Source organism: Vombatus ursinus, unplaced genomic scaffold, assembly GCF_900497805.2.
Source record: "Vombatus ursinus unplaced genomic scaffold, bare-nosed wombat genome assembly UNPS02004691.1, whole genome shotgun sequence".
NCBI lineage: Eukaryota > Metazoa > Chordata > Mammalia > Diprotodontia > Vombatidae > Vombatus > Vombatus ursinus.
The window spans coordinates 589,614-607,408 of NW_020944469.1; the positions used below are offsets into that span (position 1 = coordinate 589,614).

A 17,795-nucleotide genomic window follows, 5' to 3' on the forward strand; every position below is an offset into this window, starting at 1 on the left:
CGGGGGAGCGGGGGCGACGCTCTTCCGATCTACGAGGAAGCCTATGTAGGAGAGGAGAGGAGGAGGGGAGAGAGGAGAGAGAAAGAGAAGAGAGAGAAAAGAGGAGGGGAGAGAGAGAAGGAACGAGGAAGAGAGAGAGGAGAGAAGAGAAGAGAAGAGAAGAGAAGAAGAAAGGAGAGGAGAGAGAGAGAGAGGAGAGGAGAGGGGAGGGAGAGAGAGCTCACAGTGTCAGACCTAAAAAGGGTCTTTGAAGAACAAGTCCAACCCCTTCATTTTCAGGTCCGGAGGGAAAACGATCTGCCCAAGGTCACATAGAAAGTAAGTGTCATCAGAACCCAGACTAAAATTCAAGTCTTCTTTCTCCTAGCCCAATTGTCTTTCCACTAACCCCAGCTGCCATATAATGCAAAGTCTTCTATGATGGTGTAAGAACTGAAGGGTTACCATTTTCCAGTGTGAAATGTGGGTGTTGGGACATCTCGTTTTTCAGACCAGATTGAAACCATGTTTCCTCCCTTAGAAGTTGATAATGTATCACCAACAAGTCTATTGAAAAAAAAAGTTTTAATAATATTAACCCCAACTTTATAAATGGGGAAACCAAGGCAGAAATGGAGGTTCTCTAATAGCAACAGGAGACCTGGCATTGACGCTTTGTAAATAGTAGAATCCCAGGGTCAGAAGCAACTGGAAACCAGTAGAATGTAAGCTCCTTGAAGGCAGGGACTGTTTATTGCTTTGTCTGTTGTACCCCAGGCAGCTGGCATAAAGCTTTGTATAGAACAGGGACTTAATAAATGCTGAATTGTTGAGATAACTGACCTGTCAGAGGTCACCAAGTATATCTCCCTGTCCCCACCTAAGCTTAAACAATCACAGATTGTGTCTCTTCTGGGGGCCGGGTTGGGGATACACCTTAGAGACAGTGTTGTGCAAAAAGCAGTGGATTTGGAGTCAGATGGCTGGGCCAGATCCTGGGTGTCTGTAATTTACTAGCTGTGTGACCTTAGGCAAGTAACTTCTTCTCTCTGGATCTCAGTTTCATTTCTTAAATGAGGGAGATAGCCTAGCTCAGGGACTCTTAACCTGGGGCCATGAACTTATTATTTCTTTTTTCACTATTTCGATAACTGTAATTCAGTATAATTAGTTTCCTTTGTAATAGCATATTTTATTTTACACATTTAAAAACTGATGCCTAGTTCTCTTCATAGTCAGGAAGTTCTTGTGTGTAGTTAACCTAAATCCCTCTTGCTGCAGCAAACCTGTTTTCAGTGTACATGAGTAAGAACTGATCCTTACTGTCTGTCTGGATGCTTCAGAACAGGTAAAAAGGGAGGTCTCAGGCCTTCTAACCCATGGACGACCTCTATACTAACCCAAAATTAGTTTCTCTCTGCATCCAACCATCCATCCATTTATCCATCCTTTCATCCATTTAAAGACAAAAAAAAAAAAAAAACAGTGGGAAAAAAAAGGAACTCCCATCTCCTTAGCCTCTGGTCTATTCACTAAATTGGAAATAGGTCCATGTGTCCATGTGGCACATCCCTGTCCAGGGAGACAAGGTTCAGCTCAAATACTACGGGCATGATTGAAGCCAGATATTGGCCCTAAGGCTCCTGGAAAGGCAGAATCTGCGTTCCCAATGATGAGCCGTCTACCAGTGGTAATAAATAACCCGTTAGGATGACGGGGATTGGGTTACTGCAGAGAAGATTCAATTCATTAATCAGAAGTCAATAATTCCACACTCTGGTCTTGAGGCGCTGATCAACACGTCAGTCACAAGTTAATGCCATTTGCTGCTGCACTGTGCTGATAGCAACCTCTCTCCCAGCAGTGAAGGCCCCAGAATAGCAGGGGAGGGAGCAAAGTCGTCCCCATTAAAGAGCTGGACAGGGGAAGAGGGAGAGTGGAGAAGAGGGACTGGGAATCAATGGCAAAAAAGCATTTACAGTACACTGCCTGGGGAATCATCTCTCCACCCAGTCAGGGACACGGCAGCATTTCTGTTGGCCAGCAGGCCAACTGGGATAACAAAGATGAAGCCTCCCTGTCCCCCACCCTGCCCATCTCTCCCTACTGACATCCTCCAGGAGGTCTAGCCTGAATTCTCCTGGTTGTGAGGGAGTTCTCCTTCATCTACTCTCAAAGCACCTTGATTCCTCTTCTGTACTTCCCATATTCTCATTTGAGTTGTAGTTATCGGTACATATGTCCTAAGGTCATAAGAAACAGAGGTGGAGGGGATCTTGCAGATTGAAGCAGGTTGGATGGAGTCCAACACCGTCTTTTTGCAGGTGGGGAAAGGGAAACCCAGAAATAGGGAGTGACTTGCCCGAGGTCATACCCTTAGCAAGTGGATAAGTACTTAGACATCTTATTCAGCTAAGGATGGACAGGATGAGAGCGAGGTTCCTTTCAACTCCAAGATTCTTTGATTCTGGGCAATAAGAGAGCCAGATTTTGAGCCCAGGTTCTCTGACTCCCAATCCAATGTTCTTTCCACACTATGCCACACTTCCTCTTTTACCTCCCCTACCAGACTGGAAAAGCAACTGCAAGGTAGGGCCGAGAAATTTGCATCTCTTCCTGTGCCAAGCCTGATATAGGCACAAAATAGGTGCTTAGCAAATGTTTCTTGAATGAATGAAAAACTGCTGAATTTTGAAAGGGATGGGCAGGAAAGGGAAAAAACAAACAATCGAAGACATGAAGACAACCAATCAAAAGCCAAAAAAATATTCCTCTGTACCACATGAGATTGTAAGAGCACCAGCTTGGGAGGAAGGGAAAGTGGGTCTGAAATCCGGGCTGGCTTTGTCATTTACTAGATGTAGGACTCTGGGTAAATTACTCAACCTCTCTGAGGTCCAAATAAAGGGGTCAGCCCAGATGATCTCGAACGCCCTTCTTAGCTCTCCATTCTATGATCCTATGTAAGAACAAGGGTGTCTTAAGGGCAGGTGTGGGTTATTCCTCCAGAGTCCTCCTAGCCCAAGGACTCCATGGACTCCTAAACCCCATGAGCACTAAAGTTCGAAGAGTGGGAGCTAAGAAAACCACCAGTTATCCAGAGATCTGCCTACTTCCAGACACAGATGGAGTCCTCTGTAGCCTGGGGGTGGGGGTGGGGTCAGATGGTAATCCAGTGCTCTAGAAGCAGCCCTTTACCTAGCATTTCCTAAAGATTCAGAAATCTCAAAGGAGCCCAGGGAAGGAGATCTGCCCGATCCATCCATCTGTTCTCACTAAACCTGCCATCAAGGACAAGATAAAGACATTAGGATCACCCCCCCCCAAAAAAAAACCTCAGCTTCCCTGGTACAAGAAAGGGGAGGCATGTTTAGGCGAGTTGTCTGAAAAAGATCTGGGGGTCTTAGGGAATTGCAAGCTCAATACAAGTCAGCCAACTCAGGCTGCATTCAAATCAGCCAAGCCTCCTTCTCTACTCTTGTCTTGGTCAGACCACTTCTGGATCAGCACGGGCAGTTCTGGGAAGGACCAAGGCAAAGGCAAACCAAGGTACATCTGGAGGAAGATCATGCTGCCTAAGCCTGAATTGACCAAAGTACGGATGTTTAGTTTGGGGGAAAAAAAAAAAAAGAAACTTATCTTTAAGTATCTGAAGGGTTGCTCAGTAGAAGACGCCCTCCCTACCATGTGGCCCTAGAGGGCAGAGCTAGGAGCAAAGAGAGGGAGGAGGAGGGAGGCAGGTTGAGGTTCCACATAAGGGAAAACATTTTGCCAGTTCGAGCTGCCTGCCCTTGCATGCAAAGGGCTGCTTTGCCGAGCTCAGGGCTTTCCCTTCACTGGAGGTGGCCAAACGGAGGCTGCCTGACCACCTGTCTGGGCTGTTATCAAAGAGCCTCCTGCACGGGCCACAGTTGGCCTAAATGCCCTCGGAGATTCTGAGTGCTCTGTTTTCATAGCCACCAACAGTGCAAAATGGGAGTTTGGAAGCAATCGATGCTTCTTGCAGGAATTCGGAGCAGGGGGTCATGGGGCAGGAGCAGAGCAGCAAATTAGACACAAAGCAGGCAGAAACAAGGGGCAGGGAAACTGAAGCAGAGGAGCCAGGAGCCTGAGAGGCCAGTACTGAGGAAAACTGATCGAGCAGCAGTGGAGCCGATGGACTCGATGGTGACCCAGGAAGGAAATACGCATTAAATGGTTTGGAGAGGAAAAAAAGCAACTCGCTGGATGTCAGCACCAGTTAACAGACGCATAGCGAGAGAACAACATGAAGGAACACACTGAGGTAGGCTCGAAGGAGGGGGAGGGATGCCTGGATGGCCACTTTTGGAGGGTGTTCTCCAGGGGCTCCTTGTTCCAGCCCAGGATGGACTATACAGGCCTCCGGGGCCTTCTAACTCTGAGGGTCTAGAGGCAGAAAAGAGCTGCAATGGGTCAAGTGATGGACTCTGAGTCAGGGAAGCCTGGGTTCAAATCTTGCCTCAGACACTAACTTGTTGTGTGGCCTTGGTCAAATCACTTACCTTCTCTGTGCCTCAGTTTTCTCATCTGTAAAATGAGAAGGGTGGACATGATGATCTCAGGTCCCTTCTAGCCCTATATCTCAGGTCCTTGAGGCTCTGTATTTCTGTGTTGCAATTAGCAAAGAGACTCGTAGGGCAGAGGGGTCAAACACAGGCCCAAATGTGGCCCAAACCAGATGCAAATGGCATCAGGAAATATTGGACAAAACAAAGTAAAAGACAATAAAACAGAGATATTAAAATTTCAAACCAAGGCCATATGCAGCCCCCAAGGGAAGGCTCAGTGGCTTTGCTTCCACGTATTTGACACCACTGTCCTCAGATAGTTTTCTAAAGAAGGGTCTGTCTCTCATGTTCCAGCAAATGTTTCTCCTGCATTCTACAACCCCTCCCAGCTCTGGCAACCTGTGTTCCATGTGCTAAGGTCCCTCCCAGGTCCAGCATGCTATGTTCCATGCTCTAAAGTCCCACCCAGCTCTGGCAACCTGTGATCTAAGGTTCCTTCCAACTCTAAAATCAATGATCCTCTGCTTACAAGAAACCAAGATATGTCTGTGGAAATTCGGTTGATTTGTTGGGTGGTGAGGAAGAATCAGTAGACTATGCTTTTTTTGGATGGATTCTATAATGCCCATGAAGTAATACAAGCAGTAAGAGCAGACATTTATATAGTGCTTTACAACTGCAGCTCCCTCTGGATACATCCTTTCACTCACAAAGCTGGAAGTTACAGAACAGTGGCATCTGAACCAAAAGGCCTGGGTTCGAGGCCTAGTTCCAGGACTTTGCTGGTTGCCTCAGCCTTCACATGCTAGTTAAATGTGAGCAGCTCTGATTGTTCCCCACATATGCTCAGGGAGTGGCGACATCTCAGGAATTTGTCCCAGTTATTCAGCAACTAAAGGCTGGAGGAGACATCTGGTTCAGACCCAGGTAAGCCAGGGACTCTGTCCCTGGGCTAAAGCCCTGCAGGCTAATTAATCACAAGCAAGTTGAGAAGAAAATAGCAGCTGGGAGAAAGTGGAAAGGCTTTGTGAGAGAACTTCCTTCTCCCTTGGGAAGAGTAGATATAGACTAATGGATCAGGTTCCAAAGATCCTTATTCTCCCAGAATTACAAACACAACAAAGCTCCCAGCTCCCTAGACCCAGACTTTAATGGGCAGGTTCCAAGAGAGACACCATCTACTCCCAAAGACAACTGTGGATGAGATCGTAACACCCGGGACAAGGAGGTCCCCAGGCTATATAGTGCTCTGGTTTTCGGAACTGTAGAACCAATACGTTTATTCGACAATAGCTGGCATCAGGGTATGGCTGGTACTGATTCTTCTAAGTTAATACCTACATGGGAAGAATTGGCTTATGAAACTCCATCCCATTTGTCTTGCTTCGATTTCCCCACCTCCCAGCCCCAATTCATCACCCAGGTGCTTTCACATCTCAAACATGGTGTGCCTGACAGCTCCCTCTGACGGTGATATTTCCTGGAAGAGAATAGCAGTGTCAGCGAATATCTAAGACCAAGACATCCAGGTTACTGCACCACACACCCGCAGAAAGACATGCTCAAGTTTCCATTTTAAATGGCAATCCTCAGTCGATTCCTGTGTCGATATCAGTGGTATGGGTGACCCCTGAGAAAAATAGTTAAGACTAACTTCCATCTCCCACCCAGCATATTCACACTCAGGGACCACTTCCTTTCTTCCCAATGGTAGCAGGTGAAGCCTGAGGAAATGTAAACTCGTTATACTATCAACCTAAACATAATTAGGAAGGCTAATTGGGGCAGGGGTATAGGGGCAGAAGTTTTTCTAAACTGAAGAGAAATAGTCATTTGAATTCTTTTGGATTTTATCAGCTCTTTTCTGTAGTACTAGAACAAGGAGGGGAAAAGGTTTTGAGCACCTCAGATACAGCAGAAAGGACAAGGATTTAGAGTCAAAGGACCTGAACTCACACTCCAGCCCTGTTGCATATATGACCTTGAACAACTCACTATCAGTCTCTGTGTAGTAGTTTCCTCAACTGTCAAATGTCATGGTGGGTTTGTCCTTGGTTTTCAAAGAGGACCAAAGACCTCACGGGGTGATGTCTTGACTCTCAAGTGAATGGGACTTAAGTGAGGCAGAGTTGCTTAGCTAGATAATTCTCTAAGATTCCTTTCAACTCTAACATTCTATGAATAAAACATTAGAAAACACAAGCTTAGGGTACAGAGGGGGAGCAGAAAGAAATGAAAAGAACTCAACTGTTGGTCTTGTGTGGAGACCCTCCTGAGGAAGGAACCAGATGTTGTCCCGATGCCAGCTGACAGACCTCCTGGAGGACACAGATCCCTTCCCGTTCCCCTCCAACAAGCAGGAGGAGCCAAACAAATGGGGGCTGACTTGGAGTTGGGCCGACCTTCACTTAGAAGAGACAGTAAAACCTTTGGCATTTTCTAAGTTCAACACTGGGTGCTCAGACCACACTGTAGACAAGATAAATACTGTTTCCAAAATCCTAGCAACTCATTTGTAATGCCGGTTGGGTGACTGACTATGATCAGTTTCCATACTTATAAAATAAGGGGGTTAGACTAGATGATCTCCAAGGTCCCTTATAGGTCTAACATTGGGTGATTCTGTGACTAGAAAGTACCTTGAGAGGCCATTTTGTCCATCTCCCTGCCTCCAGGAAGGGCTACACACCAATCAGTTCTGCTTTTTTTTTTTTTTTCCATAAGCCCAGAGGAGCAGCTCATGCATCTATCTCGAGAATGATTGTGGTACCTCACAATCACAAGATTCAGGGATGCCTCAGTTTTCTCATCTGTAAAATGGAGATAATAATATTCACACTATATACTTCCGAGGACTTTTGTGAGGAAAGCACTACGTAAGCCTAAAAAAAAAAAATCTAGAAATTGGAACGATTACTATCCCTACCCTCATATCCCATGGAAATATAAACACTTGCTTCCCTTTATTCTGTACTGTCCTTCCCCCTCTGTCTCTAACCCTCAATACTGAGGAGACAGTGAGTTCATAAAGTCATAGCTTTAGAAGACCTTCCCTGAGAGATCATTTACTCCCCCGTCCTCATTGAAGAGACGGGGAATCTGAGGCGCAGACAGGGAAAATGGCTTTCTGAAGGCAGGTCCCACAAGAAGTGAGGCATATAGGATTTGAACCCATGAGGTGGGATTCCCAAATCTGGTGCTCTTTCCACCCAACCATGCACTTCGGAGCTAGTGAGCCAAGGCCCCAAGAGCATTTCTGATCTTGGTTTGCTCAGTATGACAACGTGGCCACAAACAATGAGACCCTACTGGGGTGCCCAGTTCTCCCCAGTTTTGCTGTCCTCTATACAAGTCCCACAAGGAAAAACACTGGGCTGGATTTAAAGTTGCCTTCCAGAGGCCCAAGGAACAGCAGAAAAATAAGAGAGGTCACCGGGCAGACCCTGCCAACTGTGCTCCCTGTGTCGGCTGGCCTGGCTTGGTGGGCCCCCTTTGTTATGAAGGAGGGGTCTATGGATAGGGAGCCACTGGAAAGTGCCAATGGCACAATAAAGGAAAAAACATCTTCCAAAAATTCTTATCATGAAACAAGAAAGACCAAGGAAGCCCTTGTACCTGCTCCCTTCGATACATGAGCTAACCCCCTCCACTTAACCAATGGTAATAGCTTCTTGGCCTCCGAGAGGCTTCCGAGAGGATCGTAGATTTTTAGCTGGAAGAGACCTCTGAGGTCACTGAGTCCAACCGCCTCAATTTACAGGTGGGAAGACTGAGGCCCAGGGAGGGGAAGGGACTTGCCCCTGGTCACAGAAGTAGCAAGTGGCAGGAGTGGTATTTGATCCCAGGTTCTCTGAGCCCAAATCCATGGGTCATTCCATGGTAAGAGACTGCCGAGAGAGGCAATAACATTATTTCCAAGGCATATTTAAGTAGAGGGCAGAGAATTGCCTGGAGCAGGTGAGGAAAGACTCAAGGCAGAGGGACGGAGTAGATGAACTCTAGGCTTAAGTTTCTTCATCAGTAAAATGGAGTCAACAAACACCTCTCTCTCACAGTTGTATGGTAAGAAAAATATTACACAAACTTTATGGTGCTATGGAAATGTGAGGTAGTTCTCATCTTTGCCACTTTTTGTGTTCTGCATCCATTTTCTCAGCAGTAAAATGGAACCAATCATTTTTGCAATCCCTATGGCATGAGGGAAATCAATTTGAAAACCTCCAATGTGACAGAGGTGAACATTGCAATGGCTACAATTTCAAGTCCTAAGATTTTGTGGTGCCAGCACCAGGCAACGGGGAAAGGAAATGGGAGCTCAGTACTTACTTGGTCCCAAACACTTCAGTGCCTTCTCCAGTGGAAAGAGAGAAAGATGGCAGGCCAGAGCCCTGGGCTACAGAGAGAGACACCAAAGGAACAATGAGGTTACTATGGAGGCAAAGGTCAAAATTGTGGGCAGGTAATGGGAAAGAAAGGGAACAGGCTGCAGAAACATGCCCAAAGAGGGCCTCCTCACCTGCAGGTAGGCCCCTCGAAGGCCGAAGAGAGACCACTCAGAGAACAAGGAGGGCCTGGGCTTGGCTCCTAGAGCTCGAGGTGGTATGCTTCAGTATCAAGAACTCTTCACTTCACAGTCACAAGTCCTGGGGCTGGAGTCCTGCTTCTTCTACCTCCTGGTTGTGTGACCTTGAGCAAGTCACTTCCCCTCTCTGAGACTCAGGTGCCTCACCTGCAAAATGAGGGAGTCAGACAGCAACACGTTGGAATGGAAAGAGGACTGAATTCGGGATCAGAGGTTCTGGGCTCGAAGCCTGGCCCTGCCACACCGATTGACATACTGATTGGGATAAATTATGACCCATCTCTGTTCCTCAGCTCCCCCATCTGTAAAACAAAGAGGGTGGTCTAGATGACTTCTGAAGTTCCCTCCTATGACCTATGACTTTAAGAGTAAAGTTACACGGGTTTCGATGCTGGGGAGGGGGGAGGGCTCGGTGCTCGGTAAAGAGACTCAGAAAAACATTATCTTCTGCCTAAAAAGTGATTTTCTGAATAAGAAAGAGGCGCCTGAGGGAGCAGGGCAAGCCCAGGATGCAGGAGCCAATCTAATTAACTAGGACTTAGAAAGCACCCCCTATCCCCCCCCCCCCCCCCCCCCCCAGCGGCAGATCTCCAAGCATTGAGCTGTCGGGCAATTTTTCAGAGAGGACTAAAAAAAAAGGGACAAAAAAGTACAGAGCCCACATTTTGGAATATCTGAAGCTTCAGGGAATAGGGCAAACCGGTGGAGTGAGGCAGCCCTATCTCCCCCTTTCCCACCCCAGTCCCTAATTCAACTCTCTTTGCCTGAAGCTGGGTATGAGAGGTGAACAAGACTGTATCAGAGTCTAGGGCCACCCAGGACCTACTCCTTCTCCTCCCTTGGGGAAAAATCGTTATCCCCCAGCCCTGCCACGATACAGGACCAAGGTACTACTACTACACAGCAAATCCTCCCTCCAGACCTAACGCCACTTAATTAATTCATGGAAAATACAAAGGATTAGGCGCTTTCGGGCTGGAAGGGAAGGCAACTGTGAGATTATCTACTCCAACCCCCTCCTTTTACAGAAGGGGAAACTAAGGACCAGAGGGAGAAGTGACCCACCCAAGACCAAGTAGCTAGTAAATCGCAGAGCTGGGATCTGAAAGCGGGACAAGAGTTCCAGACTAGAGTTGGAGTCCCAGCTTTCACACTGTGGCACCTTGCGCCTCAGTTTCCTTCTCTGAAAAAGGGAGCGCTTGGACTAGATGTTCTCTAGGGGTGTTCAGCTCTAAACCTGTTTCTTTAGGATTCCCGGTGGGGGCCCCCCCTCGATTCTTTGCACCATCCCACCCCACTACCTCTTTGTGTTAGGATCATTAACAGTTTTATTTCACGTTTTATTTTATTTTATTTTATTTTATAATGTTTCATATAATTATTTCATAATGTTTTAATCTAAAATAAAATAATGCATCATCAGCACGAACAGCCCACTATTAGTCCCCTCTGACGCCTCTCAGTGGTGTGGAGGTGACCCTGGGCTCTTGGAAGTGAAGCCAGGCAAGTACTAACAGGCTCACCAAGAGACTGTCTGTCGGGCGAGGCTGGGCTGAGCTGAGTGAGGACAGAGGCTTAGCAACAGAAGGTCAGCCCCAGGGTGATAAATGTTTTCAGCTGCAGCAACTCCCAAGTGCGAAGGGGCTTAGACGTATATCAGTGGAGGGAGCACCTAGAGCAAGGAAACCGTGGGCCCCGGGAGTCTCGAAATATCAGCCAGAAGAGGTGACATTTCCATCGAACCTTAACCTCTATTGTCACATTTGGCACCCACGACTGTCCTAGGAGAGCAAGCAGTAGTATGCCGATTTTTTTTACAGATGGGGAAACTGAGGCTCAGAACGGGGAAACGCCTTGCCCAAGGTAACGTGGCTAGTAAGTGGCAAAGTCTGTCCTTGGAGACTCGAATCCAGATGTCCTGGTTTCTGACCCCCAGTCCCCAGCAGGCTTTCCATCCTTATCAGTTTTCTGATCTCGCCACTATCCCCACAGTATAAGCTTCCTTCCGACTGCACGACTATCCCAGTGAGTCGTGGGAATCGTGAATCATTAGATTGGGCGAGACACAGAGACAGAGAGAAAGCTCCCAGTGTGAGGGGTTTGTCTGGCTTTGACTCGAGTTCTGAGGTTGCGGCTTTTTTTTTCCTTTTTTTAATAAAGCATGGCTGCACCCCAGATTTCTTCAACCAAGCAGGTTGATTTATTTAATAGACTTGATGGATGTCAAAATCTGCCACGTGCTTACATAATTGTTACCCATCTATCAAGGCTCGTTATTTAGTCAAATGTTTGTTTGAAAAGTGTGCCTTTATTTAAATGGCTTTCTCTAGCCGGCTGCACAGTCGTTCTGTGGCTCATTTTAATTATATTCTGACATTCTGACATATTCTGGATATTCGGAGAAGTTCTCTTAAATCATTTCCTCCTGGTGCCGTCTCTACCCCGATCCAAATTGGTCCCTTTTTCTCTATAGTAATATTTTCTGGTTTAATTTTAGCAGGCAAAAAAAAACAAAAAACAAAAACAAAACCAAACAAACAAACAAAAAAAAAAAAGATCGAGGGAGAGACGGGGAGATTTGTGGACAATGCCCTTTCTCGCACATTTTAACATCCTGGTCTCAGCCGAACAGCAGGTACCCAATACACTGCTAAACCCACATATCGGAATATTGACAGCTACAAGATAACCTGACAAAACGACCAGAAAAGACGAGTTGGGGGGAGGGGAGTTGGAAGGAGGGGGAGGGAGAAAGCGCTAGGGGGCTAAAGTCAGACAGACCTAGAATGTCACGGCTGGAAAGGACCACAGAGATCATCTCTGCCGACTCCCTCGTTTTACAAATAAGCCCTAGGTGGGAGGGCAGAAGTAGGTCCGATTCCACGATTTCAGATATTTGGTGGATTCCCATCCCACTCCCTTCCTCCCTGTCTGCTGCTCAATCTGAACCGATGGGAAAAGGAACGTCTATCCCACCGCTAGTATTCATGCAATCAATCTCCTTCCTCTGGGAGGTCAAATTGCAGATGCCACTTCCAAGACGTAAAACAGTGGAACCTGTAGCCCCATCCAACCAGTTAAGCCATTGCCAACACTGCAGTCTGCCAAGCAAGAGGGATCGGTTCTCAACCCGGTCGGCTTGGGGGGGGGGGGTCAAGTCTAGGCTCCAAGAAGAGGATGGGGTGGGAGAAGGGGGAAGTGAAGGAATAACGCATGCACAGGTCAAACCTCAAAACTTAAGTCAGCAAATCCCTTTTTGTTGTCACTGCTGGGTAAATGTCCAAGGCTTCCAAAAATTGGACATTGTAATACAGATGTCCGGGCCCAAATTTAAATTGCTCAGTAGACAGATGGCTAATTATATTCCCAGCCGCATTTTTCTCTGGGATAGAGTTTCAGACAGTCAGCCAGTTTTATTTGATTAGCCAGTTTCCCGGTTAATATGTAAAATGACAGTTCATTAGGACTTTTCTGTTCCCTTCTAAAAATACCTTTTAAAGAAGGGAAAATTCTTCTCAAGCCATGGAACGTCATGGCGGTAAATAAAACCCCAGGCATATGTTCGCCAGCGTGGAAAGCAGGGACGAGAGAGAGAAAGAGAAAGAGAGAGAGAGAGAGAGAGAGAGAAGAGAGAAGAGAGAGCTGGGTGCTAGGGCGCTGGGCCGCCGGGCGGTCCGGGTGCAGAAGCCGCCCCCGCTGCCACCGCCCCGGCCCAGTGTATGCCTGTCTAGCTCCTGCCCCCTCTGCCAAAGAACAGCAAGAGAAATACAAGCCCCGGGTCAAAGTGCAGGGAACCCCATATTTACAGCACCCCCCCTCCAACCAGAACACGCAAAAAAAAAAAAAAAATAGTGCCTCAGCACAGATATCCCGCAACGAACAACAGCAAGAGGCCAGACAGCTAAAGATGCGGTGGGGAGCGGGGTCCAAATACTCCTCAAACCAGCCGACGCTGCAATTGGAAGGAATGGGTGGGTGGTGGGTTGTTTTTGGTTGTTTTGTGTTTTGCTGGGGAGCTTCTGGGGGGACGGGCAGCCCACAAGCAGGCAGAGGCAGTCATGCTGCAAGCGCTGGATTCCACAGCACAGCGGCAGCGGCGGCAGCAGCAGCAGCAGCAGCAGGCGGCCAGCACCGCGCGCCCGCCCGCCCACCATACCCGCACTCCCGGTCAGCGGCCCCCCGGGGCTGTGCGGGGCGGCGCCGGACCGCAAGCCCGGCTCGGCTTGGGCTGGACCGGGCCCGTGCCAATTGTCACGAGGGATGGCCGATCCCGGAAGGGAGGGCGGCTGGGTATGGGGAGGGTGGGAGACTCTCCGGGCCCCCTCCCCCAGCTCCGGCCCCAGCCCGGGAGGGATGCGAAAGGCGCGCGCGGCGACGCCGGGCTTCGGGAGCCAGCCTGGTGCCCGCAGCGCAGCAGGCGCGCGCGCGTGTCCATGTCTCTCTGTGTGTGCCTGCGTGTGCGTGGCCGTGTGTATGTGCCGGCCCGTGTGGCCGTGTATCTGGGTGAGTGTGTGTGAGTGTGTATGAGTGTGAGTGAGTGTGTGCGTGCGCGCGCGCGCGCGGCTCCCGCGGCTCCCGCGGCCCCCAGCACTTCCCCTCCCCCTCCCGGGCCAGGCAGGCAAGCAGGCAGGCGGCTGAAAGCGAACGGGGCCTTTCCTAGATTGCAATGCCTGGGAGGGCGAGCGCGGGGCTCGGTGCCCGCGGCGGCCGGGCTCGGGCTCAGGCTCCCGCGCCTGCTCCCGCGCCCGCTCCCGCTCCCGCTCCCGCTCCCGCCCTCGCTCCCGCTCTCACACGCCCTGCTGCCTGCCTTCGCTGCCTCCCTCCTCCAGCTGCATGCAGCAGCAGCGGTGGCACCCGCACCCCCCGCCCCCGCCGCCGCCGCCCGGGGCCGGGCAGGGCAGGGCAGGGCCCCGGCACTGGATGGCATCCAGGCCACTCACCTCGCGGGCTGGTTCCTGAGGCAAAGCGAGGCGAGGCGAGGCGAGGCGAGGCGAGGCAAAGCTCTGGGGCCCAGCGGGGCTGCAAGGGGCGACTGCAGTCAGGGGGCTGCTGCCGCTGCCGCCGCCGCCGCCGCCGCCGCCGCCGCCGCTACTGCTGCTCCATGCGCCTGGACCGCCAGGTGGACGCGCCTCCTCTCCTCCTCTTGCTCCCTCCCTCCCTCCGGCTCTGGGGGGTGGTGCCGGTGCCGCCGCTGCGGACCGAGTCAGCGCCGCCCGCCGCTGCTGCCGCTGCCGCCGCTCAACGCCCGCGCTGCTGCTGCCGCCGCTGCCGCTGCTACTGCTACTGCTGCTGCCGCCGCCGCCGCCGCGAGTCCTGCGGTCCGTGCCCCGCACGCGCCACCGCCCCGAACCCCGGGCGCCTAGCACGCGGACAGCGCGCGCGGCGCAGAGAGCCCGCTCGGGGCGGCGACGGCCCTCCGAGGGGGGGAAGGAGGGAGGGAGGGAGGACCACAACGACAACGAGCTGGAGCTGGAGGAGGAGGGCGGCTGCCGCTGCTCTCGCTGCTGCCGCTGCTGCTGCTAATGCTACTGGCTTCCCCTCCCGGGTTCTCCCCTTGCCTTTCTCCTCCTCCCCCTCCTCCTCCTCCTCTTCCCCCTCCTTCTCCTCCCCCTCCCTCTCGTCCTCCTCTCCCTCCTCCCTCTCGTCCTCCTCCTCCTCCTCTTCCTCCTCCTTCTCTCCTTGCCTTTCTCCTCCTCTTCCTCCTCCTCCTCCTCCTCCTCCTCCTCACCCCGCCGCTGCTACTGTTGCTGCCCCTGAGCCTCTGCTGCTTCTGCCTCCCCTCCTTTCCCAGGGTTGCCTTTGCCCATTCAAAAAGGTGCCCAGACCTGGGCGCTTATTGCCCCTGCCATTGTTTGCTCCACTGACGCCACCGGTGCTGGACTTACTGCCCCCACCCTTCCCCCCCTCCACTTCCCCTCTCTCAGCTTCCCCTATAACCACCTTTTCTTCCCACCCCACCCCCCTTTTGGGCGCCCGGGAGCGCGCACCGCGCGGCCACCTGTCATAAAAGGCGCGCACCCCCCAAAAAACTGTCCTCCCCCCTTGAGTTCGCTCCTGGTCCCGGCCCCTTTCCCCGGCAGGTGTGTACCAATGTTAGGGATTGCAGAAAGGAGCTTCTCTGAAGTTTGGGAAGGAAGAAGCTCAGCATAGCTAGTTCCACTCAGAACCTTCCCACCCATGCCTTCACCTTTGGGCCACCCATCCACTCACCCTCCCTAAATAACAGAGCTCAGACCCAGGGAGGTTGAGGAGCTAGAAATAAGGGTTGGGTGAAGGGAGCGTTCCCCTGCAAAAGGGGGAGAAGAGAGTGGTGGGGGGGTGTGGATAATTGCAATGAGGACTACAAAGGTCTCAGGAGCGTAAGATGTAATACCTCATCAAGTCCAAACCCCTCTTTCTACAGAAAAGGAAACTGAGGCCCAGAGAGGTGAGGTCAACACAAGTAATCAGTGGGCCCAGGTTTCCAACCCAGGTCTTTTGACTCCACATACTTTCCAAGTACTTTCCGCTATGCTAGCTGCCTCTATGTAGAAGGACATTTAGATATAGCCCAGCTGCACCTCTCAAGGGTCTTCGTGCCCACGTCTTACCCTGGGTAGCACCATTCTACACCCTCCCCTACCCCTATCTTAGGGCCAAGTCTTCGAATGGTTCTTGGAGAGTTGTGCTGATAAGACTCCATTTGGAGTTTCTGGGTTCCGGTTGGTAAGCTGCCTGCCTCCTCCACTGCCCCTTCCCACCAAATCAGACCTAATGCAAGCAGCAGCAGCTTACCTAAGAGAGAAAGGAAAACAAACTAGCAAAAAGAGTGTCTGCCACCCTCATAAGAGTTTCTCTTCTGTCCCTCAGCTTTTCTATTGCAATCATAACCCCATTCTCCTACCCGGGGTCCTCAAGCACTGGACTCCAGGGAGTCAGAAGACCAGAGTTGGAACTCTGCCGCTCAGCCGCTGTGTGATCTTGGACAAGTCGCTTCCTCCCCTGAGCCTCGATTTCCCCATTTATAAACTGAGGGAGATTGAATTAAATAACTTTGAAGGTCTCTTCGAATTCTAACATTCTATTTTCTAATATCCCTTTCCACCCCAGCATTCTGTAGATGTACAGCTCTCTGGTCTTCCAGGCACTGCTACACACACCCCCCACCCCCAACCCCACCCTTTGTCAACAGGCCATGCTTGGAACAGAGGGTCACTTTATGTCTTACTACCCCCTGGCCAGCCAGCCACTCACACCTTTGCCACACAGTCTGGGAGGCAAAGGTTTGAGACAGAGGTCTGCTGTACTTTGCTCACAGTCCAAGTGCTCTTTGCGTTTGTCTCTGCCCTCCACAACCAAGAAAGTCCTGTCTGCTTGCACCATAGACCCTTCAGTGAACCCTTGGGTGGAGCTCGGATAATAACAACTCCTTACATTTCTACTCCAACTCACATTTGTACAAGGCTTCCCTCACAATAGCCCTGTAGAGACCACAGAGGCCATCTAGTCCAATGCACTCATTTTACAGATGAGGAAACTGAGGCCCAGGGAGCTTAGTGGCTTGCCCAAGGTCACACACAGTAAGTGACAGAGCTAGGATTTGAATCTGGGTCCTCTGACTCCAAGTAGAACCTCATCTAGTCCAGGGCTTCTTAAACTTTTTCCACACGCAACCCCTTCAGCACTTCTTAAACTGTGGGTCTCAACTCCATATGGGTTTAAGAAGTGCTGATTCTAGTCCACCCCCTCATTTTACAAAAAAGTAAAATGAGGCCTAAAGAGATTCCATGGCGCCACTGACACAGTAGAGCCAGGACCTGCCTCCAGCTCCATTGAGATTTCCACTACTCAGCACTACCTTCCTGGGGGAGCTATTGCAGGTGTCATCATCCCTCCACTTTATCGATGAGGAAACAAATGCTACAAGTGACTTGTCCAAGGCCACACAGTTAGTAAACATGAAGCCAGTCCTTGTAACTCCAGATCTTTGCACCAAGATCCCTTTGATGAACTAATCTCTGGTGTGAAAACTTCATTGTAGTACTCTTTGCCCTAGCTTGGAACTGGGTGTAAGACAGGTCTTCCTTGGCTGGTGCCCAATGAGGGCAAATAACTGAGGAAGACCCTCTTTCTTGTGAGGCTGTCTCACCCCAGGGACAGCAGTGTATAAAATGGCCATGTTGGGGAAACTGGCCCCAACTGGCTACATAATGACCAGGGCAACACTAACCACCCCAATTCTCTAGGACCCTGAGGTTAGTCACACATCTGGAGGCCAGAGGGATCAAAGGGTAAGGGCCTTATGATGGCAGTCTGAAGACTTACTAGGTTCTAGTGCCAATTCTTCGAACAGCACATCAAGTGACAATCACAGAAACTCCTTGAAATCAATTTCCCCATCTAGAAAGTAGATAATTTCCTCTTCCCCTGTGTGCCTTGCACAGACTATGGGAGGACTAAAGAGCTTGTGTTTATAACACATCGGTGTAGCACAAAGACCACTGGACTGGGAATCTGATGAGCAAGGTTCAAATCCTGACTTTGGTACTTCTTGTTGGGCTTCATTTTACTCCTGTAAAATGAAAACGTGATATTAAATGATTCAAATCCCATTCCAGCTCTAATGCTCCCCAGTAGTTCTCTGGGAAGGGTGGTGCCCAGTCAAGAAACCCTGATTCCTTTCCCGGTACCTGCCTCTACCTCTCCTCTACTCAATAGAATAGCAT

At 50.3% G+C, this 17,795-nt stretch overlaps 1 long non-coding RNA gene across 2 annotated transcripts; it reads right to left on the reverse strand.

Annotated features, from left to right (window-relative positions):
• Window positions 1-5,771: 5,771 nt before the first annotated feature.
• On the reverse strand, window positions 5,772-9,227 carry LOC114026370. Of its 2 annotated transcripts, XR_003567121.1 has the most exons (5): window positions 9,025-9,227; window positions 8,835-8,901; window positions 7,148-7,318; window positions 6,757-6,915; window positions 5,772-5,988 (listed from the first exon to the last, which is right to left on the reverse strand). It is a non-coding gene; the product is annotated as an uncharacterized LOC114026370 (long non-coding RNA). The 2 variants fall into 2 exon arrangements; XR_003567122.1 differs by lacking the exon at window positions 7,148-7,318.
• Window positions 9,228-17,795: the final 8,568 nt, after the last annotated feature.